The sequence below is a fragment of the Coptis chinensis genome, chromosome 6 (genome assembly GCF_015680905.1).
Source record: "Coptis chinensis isolate HL-2020 chromosome 6, ASM1568090v1, whole genome shotgun sequence".
Classification (NCBI taxonomy): Eukaryota; Viridiplantae; Streptophyta; class Magnoliopsida; order Ranunculales; family Ranunculaceae; genus Coptis; species Coptis chinensis.
Window position 1 is genome coordinate 86,932,530 of NC_141461.1, and position 8,616 is coordinate 86,941,145.

At 38.0% G+C, this 8,616-nt stretch overlaps 1 long non-coding RNA gene across 1 annotated transcript; it reads left to right on the top strand.

Annotated features, from left to right (window-relative positions):
* The first annotated feature begins 2,054 nt into the window (after window positions 1–2,054).
* Window positions 2,055–3,550, top strand: LOC147495108 (uncharacterized). Its single transcript, XR_015199787.1, has 4 exons — window positions 2,055–2,408; window positions 2,488–2,569; window positions 2,651–2,745; window positions 2,840–3,550. It is a non-coding gene; the product is annotated as an uncharacterized LOC147495108 (long non-coding RNA).
* The last annotated feature ends 5,066 nt before the right edge of the window (window positions 3,551–8,616 follow it).

Genomic DNA, 8,616 nt, shown 5'->3' on the forward strand with positions numbered 1-8,616 from the left:
ATATAACCGTTTCTCTGACACTTTCCTCCATGCATATGAGGTTCTTAGATCAGCTTCTGTTGAGAATGATGAAAATCTCAACATCCATGCTTATTTACATTACAGTGCGGCCACTGACAGACGCCGCTACAACTTGCCATCAGCTGATGAAATTGCTGTTATTTTACCCGGAGATGGCAGTGAGCGGGACAGTATGCGAGACATTGTGATTTATCTTAAAGGGGGAAATGAATTTGTTCATATCGATGAATGTCATCCAAAGATACTTACCTTTGCACTATGTGTTAATGTTTTCTCGTGGAGAGCTTGGGTGGTCACCGATCGAGATCCGGCGCTTGGACCCTCAACTTCAACCACCATGGCGACCCTCCTCACACATGGACTTCTATTCTTACCTGCTATTTCAAATATTTAACAAATATTCTTCTATTCTCATGCGGGAAAAACTATTTCGTGAATTCTTAGTTGATGCATGGGCCGCCACCGAACGTAATCGATTACGGTACTACAAATTTAGGCAAGATGTACCGTCTTTGAATTATATCAAAATCTCACTAATGTCCCAAAGAGAAATCTTAAATCCGGATGAAGTTGGAAGGCGCGTGGATTCTACCAAAGATCATCGTCGGCGATCCAAGGCATATGTTTGAGATTTTCCAGGACTCAATGGCTATAACTCGGTTCAACAACCATCCAGATATATTCCTCACCATGACTGCGAACCCACATTGGGAGGAAGTTATGAAGGCCTTGCAGAAGAACGAAACTGCTACTGATCGACCGGAAGTGGTAGCCCGTGTGTTTGAACTAAAGCGAAGAGCTTTAATGAGAGAGATCAGAGACAAGGGTGTGCTTGGTATTGCTGTTGCACATGTTTACACAATTGAATTTCAGAAACGTGGTCTACCACATATGCACGCCCTTATATATCTTCGACATCAAGACAAAATTCGTGTGCCTGCTCAGGTTGACCACATTGTTTGTGCTGAATTTCCTGATCCAGATACTGAACCTGAATTGTTTCGCACTGTTATCAAATGTATGGTTCATGGGCCATGTGGCTTAAAAAATCCAAATTATCCATGTATGGTAAATAGGCGTTGCAAAAGTCATGCTTGTTTCTTAGGATTGCTACATACATTATGTTTCATATATATGAACAAACAATAGAAATAGGAGGCCGGTCTTTTCAACCGCCATCAAATAAAAATACACCTGTTTAATGGAACACAAGCTAGACAGGCTGTCGTAAAAATGGTTTGTCACACACCCACTCAATAACTCAGTTCGTTCATTTATATAGTTGCCTTCTCACCTAACGTTATGTTTCTATTCATCAACTTCCCCATCCTCCGAAACAAAAGACACCGTTTTATAACTATACTAAACAAAAAATTGATGGTCACAACTCAAAAAAAGCCCAACAAGTACCTGCCTTATTTTTGTAAGTTTGTATCCCGTTGCTATGGACTTCGTAAAATTATTACTGTAGTTTATTTATTTTTTGGCATTGATACGATGATTATACAAATTTTCTATTTTTATTATTTGGTCTCGTCAACTTGGAGAATGGAGACTATCCACCATAAAATATACAGCACAATGATGGGATTGAATGGAACAAAATTGAATAGTCACATTTTTGTTTGACTTTGGGAGCTCTAAATTCTAACTTGCATTGATTAACTGACATTTAACCATTTGTTTTAGTATCTATGTAGCTAAGGATCTAATCTTTGAGTTAGTGCCTTCACCAAATGTCTGGTAAACTAAGGACGCCCTTCACACGTTGCTCTCCTTTCATATGTTGCTCCAGTTATCAACTTAACAAAATAGCTCACTTTCTTCACTCGCGACTGAGATTCAATCTAAGGGTAGATAAATCTACGGTCGGGCGAGTGCCAGATGGCAGCCGTAAATTAATTAGATAATTAATTCTGAAATTAAACAAAAAAAAACCCTTCGGTTTCTCCAAGAATTAAACCACAATTACTATAATTGGAAGACGAGACAGTGTTTTTGTGGGATTAGAAGACCATTGAAAACCTTTTGGTTCTCTTCGTTCTCTCTCCCTCTACAACTTCAACTTCATCAAGAAGAGAGGAAGAAACTTGAGGAGCAGGATGTGGTTAAGTTGGTGAAAGAGAAAGATCTCAGCGATCTTGAGATATCAGGAATTAGAATCAACCAAGAAAACATATGATCAACATCGACTTCAATTAGAAGCGCAAGCTAAGGAAGCCCAAGTTGAATTAGAGGAGAGGCTAAAGGAACTTGATCACCTTCTTAAAGATTCAAGGAAAAAGGAGAAAGAACTCGAGGAATTTTCTGAATCAAAAACTCAGAGTTAGAAAATGAAGGAACTTACATACCGGAAGTTTGTTGATTTCCAATCTAATGCTCTACCGGTATAACCAATTGAACAAGTTCTTAATGTTATAAAGTTGTCGTTGTTAAGAGTATTGAACTCAAAGTGATGTCATTCAGGAACTGAGGGTGGCTTCTGAGAGCATCAAGCATGAAGTTATTAAAACAAATGAGAGCTATTCTTATGAATTTAGTCGTTTGGGTAAGATTCGAATCCCGTTAATGTTCCATAGCATATTGAACCTATGTGGGTTGTTATGTGTGTTTAATTTACATTGTGCAGGTGTGAAACTTAGAGGTTTAGCCGATGCAGCCCAAAATTATCATACAATTCTTGAAGAAAACTGAAGGCTATATAATGAGGTTAAGACTTAAAAGGTGCACTAGACATATACTACTATTTTATTACTTAATTTTACTTGATCTCTACTTAGCTTTAGTTTTTCTCATTGTTACATGAATTCATGAACAGAAAATATAAGGGTGTACTGCCGGATAAGACCATTCCTTCAAGGACAGAATAAAAAGCAGACAAGTATTGAATATATTGGAGAAAATGGGGAGGTAGTTGTTGTAAACCCATCCAAATAGGGGAAAGAAAAGCATCAACTGTTCAAGTTCACCAAATTTTTGGTCCAGCAACTACACAAGGTTTAATATTACACCTTTCACATATACATTTATTTGTTTTCTTTCTCAAGAGTCTATATGTAATGTGGAAACACCATCCTTCACACTTTTCTCCTTGCGCGCTGGTACTCTCGCAGCTCACATGTAAGTTTCTCAATTTTTCATTTTTTGTTTTTTTTTTAAAAGTGGTACAAACCAGTTTCACTTCTTCTTCTTCTTGATTGATAGCAAACCTGATAAGGTGTTTATACCTGATAAGGTTTTTTCCATTAAGGTTTTCCCAACTTAAGGCATACTGTTCTTCAACTCCATAATTTCAACTTTACCTTTTTGATATGGTAGGGTCAGGACGAGTGCCACGGTGACAGCGCGAGTTGGATCGTAGTATCTCAGAGTAGAAATTAGGAGTCTTAATTGAGCTTCGAAAACCTTAGCCCAAAAGAGAAACTCAAAGGTTTATCCCAATTAAGTGAAAAAAAGTTCAATCACCACTTGAGCTTTTGATTTTACGTGCTCTAATATTTGAACAATATTTCCAGGTATGTCCCTTTCCATGCTCCAATTCCCCCCTCCCAAATTGGTAACGTTTGCTCCATGTTCTTGACCCCCCATTGCTTCATTTCATATTTTTTCAGAAATTTTGATTCTATTCGTTGGCCTAAATCTCAAAAAGCTATAAGATATCGCAATAGCTTAATATACTCTCAAAACGCTTGATGTCTAAGGTGCGAAGTCCCTAGCTTGGTCTTCAGCCATTACATTTTTATATATTATTTTGTTTATATATTTATTTCAATAACACACGTTGTTGACATCTATTTAGTTCTCCTGTGTTGTGTTTTCGTGTCTTTTGTGATTATCTTTTTAGGATCCAAGTGTGTTAAGTTTTGATCAAAATACAAATGCAATGAGGCAATTAGAGCGTTACATTATCTTATGCCTATATGTTAAAATTGAAGTTTGACGTGAAGAACAAATGGCTAATAAGTAATAACCAAACATTTTGGCTAAACAGATCTGCTTTTATAGCCAATTGGGATTCAATTTAAGGGGTATAAATCGTGGGTCGACTCGGGGAGGCAATCGCAGTTGCATGATTAGAAAATTAAAAACAGTTAATTAGCACGATTAGAATTACTAAGAGAGTAAATGACTTTTAACGATTGGTGTCCTCTCTGTTGAACTTTATCATCGAAAATTCATAACAAATAAAACTCACAAAAACACTTCGCTTGGTCTGCCACTCTAAGTTCTCAATATAGAAATAAAGCCTTACTTCTCCCCATTAAAATTGTGTCATACAACGATGGATTTCGCCAGACTTCGGTGACGAGTGCCACGATCAGCGTGAGTTGGATTAGAAATTAATTAGGTTATTAATTGTGACATTAAACAAAAAAAAACCCTTTGTTTCTACTTGCTCCGAACTTCCGTCTCCCTCTTAATTCTCCACTTTACGCCTCCCCACCCTCTTTTGTAAACAGTCAAAAAAAAAATAGCCATCTCCTAATCACTTGCAGAGATCATTTTATCTTCATTAGTTCTCCTCCTATCCAGTTGCAAGAAGGAAAACTACATCGGGTATGGCCTCTCTCATATTCTATCATTTTGACCCTTTATTTTTTTGTTTCTCACAATTTACTTGACTTTATCAACATATTATTCAGGTATGGTTAATCTTTCTAAGAACTTCGTTGCTTCTGTGTCCATTGCGTTCATTGATTCAGGGAGCGGTTTCCTTTTCAAGACGCGTGAACAAAAGGTACTATAATCGATGGTATTGAACTTCTTACCCTTTATTCTTCTCCCCAATTTGACTAAGGAAAATTGTTTCTTCTGAAACCAAGGCAACATCGACGACCAAAGAAAGGTGTTGGCCAGCTCGCTTTTCTTTAAATCGACAAATAAACCGAACGTGTTGGTAGTGAGGTCGGGTTCTTTCAAATACCTTGCTGGCGAGGTATATCTCTCTCTTACCTCAATTGATTGTTAGAGTTTTCAAAGTAGTTCGTATTTGAAAAAGGAGATGTAAATTTCATTCGTTGGTCATTTGGACTACAAAGCTCGGGAAATCTCATGTTGCTCTTGGTTTTAATGAGGGCATCAAATATTTTGTCTCTGTACATTATTCATTGCATTGAAATGAATGGTGTTCATCATTTACTGAAACATGATTTATAGGCTAATAATAATAACTTAGTATGTCTATGTGAATCGGTTGGAAAACGTTGTTAGGGTTTTATGCAAAAAGGCCCTTTACTTGAACTTCATTGCTCACACTTCATATGTAGTAACAGTTGCAATATATTCTTTAAAGCTTTGCAAGAGTGTCACGCCCCGAGACCCAACACACATCCCGAGGGGCGTGGAATGAATCTCGGCGGACACCTATCCCGATTCTACCGAAATTTCTTTCCTTTGTTTGATCGGCGTTAAGTAAACCCTAAAACACATAACCAATAAAACCACGGACATCTTATAATTCCTTCCAACAACCATACATACATCCAACAACCATATATACTACACTTAACTCTAACTACTACAGGGGGATATGACGATATAACTACAAAACAAGGAGAAACGCGGATTTGCAAAATCGATTATTACATCAAAATGACTTTCTATATATATCACAAAAGAAACTAGTCTCTTTCTATACAACCAAAGGAAAAAATTTGGGCTCATTATATCAAAGAAAAGAATAACTGGAGGTCATCTCTATAAAAATATAAACTTGACTCCTCAAGTCAAGCATGGGAAATCCTCCCAAATCACCATAACGGTCATCACAAGGGTTAGGAAACCTCCTCCATGGTAATCGTCGTTGCGATTAAGTAGGATGAGCAAACAACTATGCCCGAGTCACATAACCAATAAATAGCTACTTATAGAAAACATTTAAAACATCCGGGGGTTTCTATAATAGTATTCAAATATTGTGACTATGTATATATACATCACTAACTAGCATAAATCATATCGGCATGCTTCGTTGATATACAAAATATAGTTTTCACAATCGGTACAACTCATCGTGGGCCCTATTAGAATGGTGAGATAATGACCGTACTTTTTCGAATCTCGGTTCAAGAAATTGTGAACCATGCAATCACATTCACGATTTTACTCAGGAGCCGAAATGCCGTTGTTGTTGTTCATTCCCCCCAGCTTTTTAGGGCTCGTGGGGCCCTCAGGACTAATTTTATACTTCACCTAACTTACGGTTGGTCAACCGTTCGACGATCGGCTTTCGGGATCCTCGAACATCCGTGAGTGGACTAAACTCTCACTCAAAACCTCATCGAGGTAACATATGTAACCCCACTCGCTAATCACCATACAAATGTTGGCATGGTTATCTAGAAAAGTAGAAAAGGAATTCCGGACTACATCCAATGATGCATCCCTTTAAAGGTGGCCCACCACCGAAGGTGTACACCATTATTGCTCTCAGAATCGGACAGTTCCTTCTTTATATAGAATTCCACAGTTCCTTTTCTAAATCTCCTCGTGATAAACATAGTAATATCTATATATATATATACTCTTATTCGGATTATTTTCAAATACTCTAGTTACATATCTAGTTTTTCTTTTAAAGCTTGATTATATAGGTGTGAGTTCACGGATTTCCAAATCGAAGAACAACCTAAACTCCCAAAACGGGCGGTCGTAGTAAATAACAACCGATGATTCCCGGGGCGGCTGAATCATCGTAAAATAACACGACCATCCCGGACCAATCGGAACTTCGCACCTAGTTACAAACAAACCGGTAATCGCTTACCCGCATTACAAAATCCATCTCTCATCTTGGACAAAGAGCGAACCTTTCCCCAAACCGGTTTTCACTTTTAACCGAAAACAATCCTCCATACCCCCGGATTTCTGGTTTCACGAAAAGCTATCCATATACTTAATTCATATCGAGGAAAACTACAATTGAATATCATATATACATGCATGGTTGATCATGAAACTATTTCTTAACATTTTAAACAACTCAAATCATGCATGAAAATAAAGCGGACTATATATTGGTATGTAGGTTCCTAAGCAAGCTCCGCTTCTCCTCCGATTCAATCAATCCCGCTTTAACCCAATCCACTCGAATTCATTCCTATAATAAAGCATATACAAATCGTCGATTATTAGAATTGATCGAACAACGAGGAATTTTATCTAGTGTAAGTCGAGAAGAATTCTCGGCGTTAAGAATGGGTTTCGGATAACTTTCCATCTAACTACGGATTAGAGCTACAGGCCATTTAAAAAATCACTGACGGTCTCTAAATTTCGCCATTCGGTAGCCCTCATATCGGCGCTTAATCCTATTCCATCCTACTTTCCAAATTCCAAATTTCAACTATTGATCCCACCGCTTGATTCATATTAACTCTAACAATAATATCGAGGTGTTCTTTATCCCTCACTCATTTACTCATTCAAGTCTTAAATGCTTATAAATCAACATGAATTGCTTTCGAATTGGATTGAATAATCAAATTCTTACCGAAGTCAAAAAGCAACAATTTAGCTTCATTCCACCAAAATTGCGACTCTCCTTCTCCAAACCGAAATTCAATTAATTCCCTCCATACACTCCTATCAAGTCAAATCAAGTTTACACTATCGATTGGAGAGGAACTACTCAAAGCTAGCCGCGATTTTCTTCGGTATGCTCGAATGCACTAGCTACTCCAACTGCTACTGCCGAAATACCACACCCCCGTTCGATATCTCCATCAATACATCACAATCTATCACCATCGAGTTTAAACTAGTTGTTTGAAACCATTAAACCCACCCGGCAGCGGCGGTACGACGCAAATCCAAGAATTTTCGGCTACACCACTGTTTCACTCCACTCCAGCTCGTCCACTGCTACTGCCGACCTTCAACACCCCCAATACACTCAATTAAAATCGAGATATCGATTCCATCAACAATTTAAATCAAATCAGCACATATATACGAAATCGCACTCACCTCTTTCTGCGATTCGACGAAATTCCAAGAGTTCTTGCATCTCCACACTCGAATTCACGATTTCTAAGGTTTGGATGTTTAAATTGTTGGTTTGAATCACTGAATTTGGGGAAGAAGGGAGTTTCTCTCTCCTAGGGTTTTTGAAAGGGCGAAAATTGGGGAAGAAGGTGCGATTTTTTTTTGGATTTCGCGAGTTTCGTTTTTTACTGTTGGATTTCGCGATTTTCGTTATTTTGGTTTCACGATTTCGTGGTTTCTATTTCGGCCGATATATTTGGGCCCAAGCCCAATATATCCTAATTAGCCTTAACGTCCTACTTAGACTCCTACCCCCACTAATTCGACTTAGCGTCTTGATTATTTTTCGGCCCATCCCGCTAAATTTAGTCTTCTATATTCTATCTCACCGCAGGCTATACAATAACCTACCCATGCGTGTAAGCTGTTAACTCGTGCCAGCTTCGCACGCAGAAAAACCGCTAACCGGCATTTTGTCAAATTTTCGCCTATGGTCGCTTACCTAACGTGACTTATGAGTCGGAGTCAAGTTTCGTAAGTTACGCATCTTTTGAAATATAAACCCGACGGCCAAATTACATATAACAACCCTGGATTTGATATGAAATT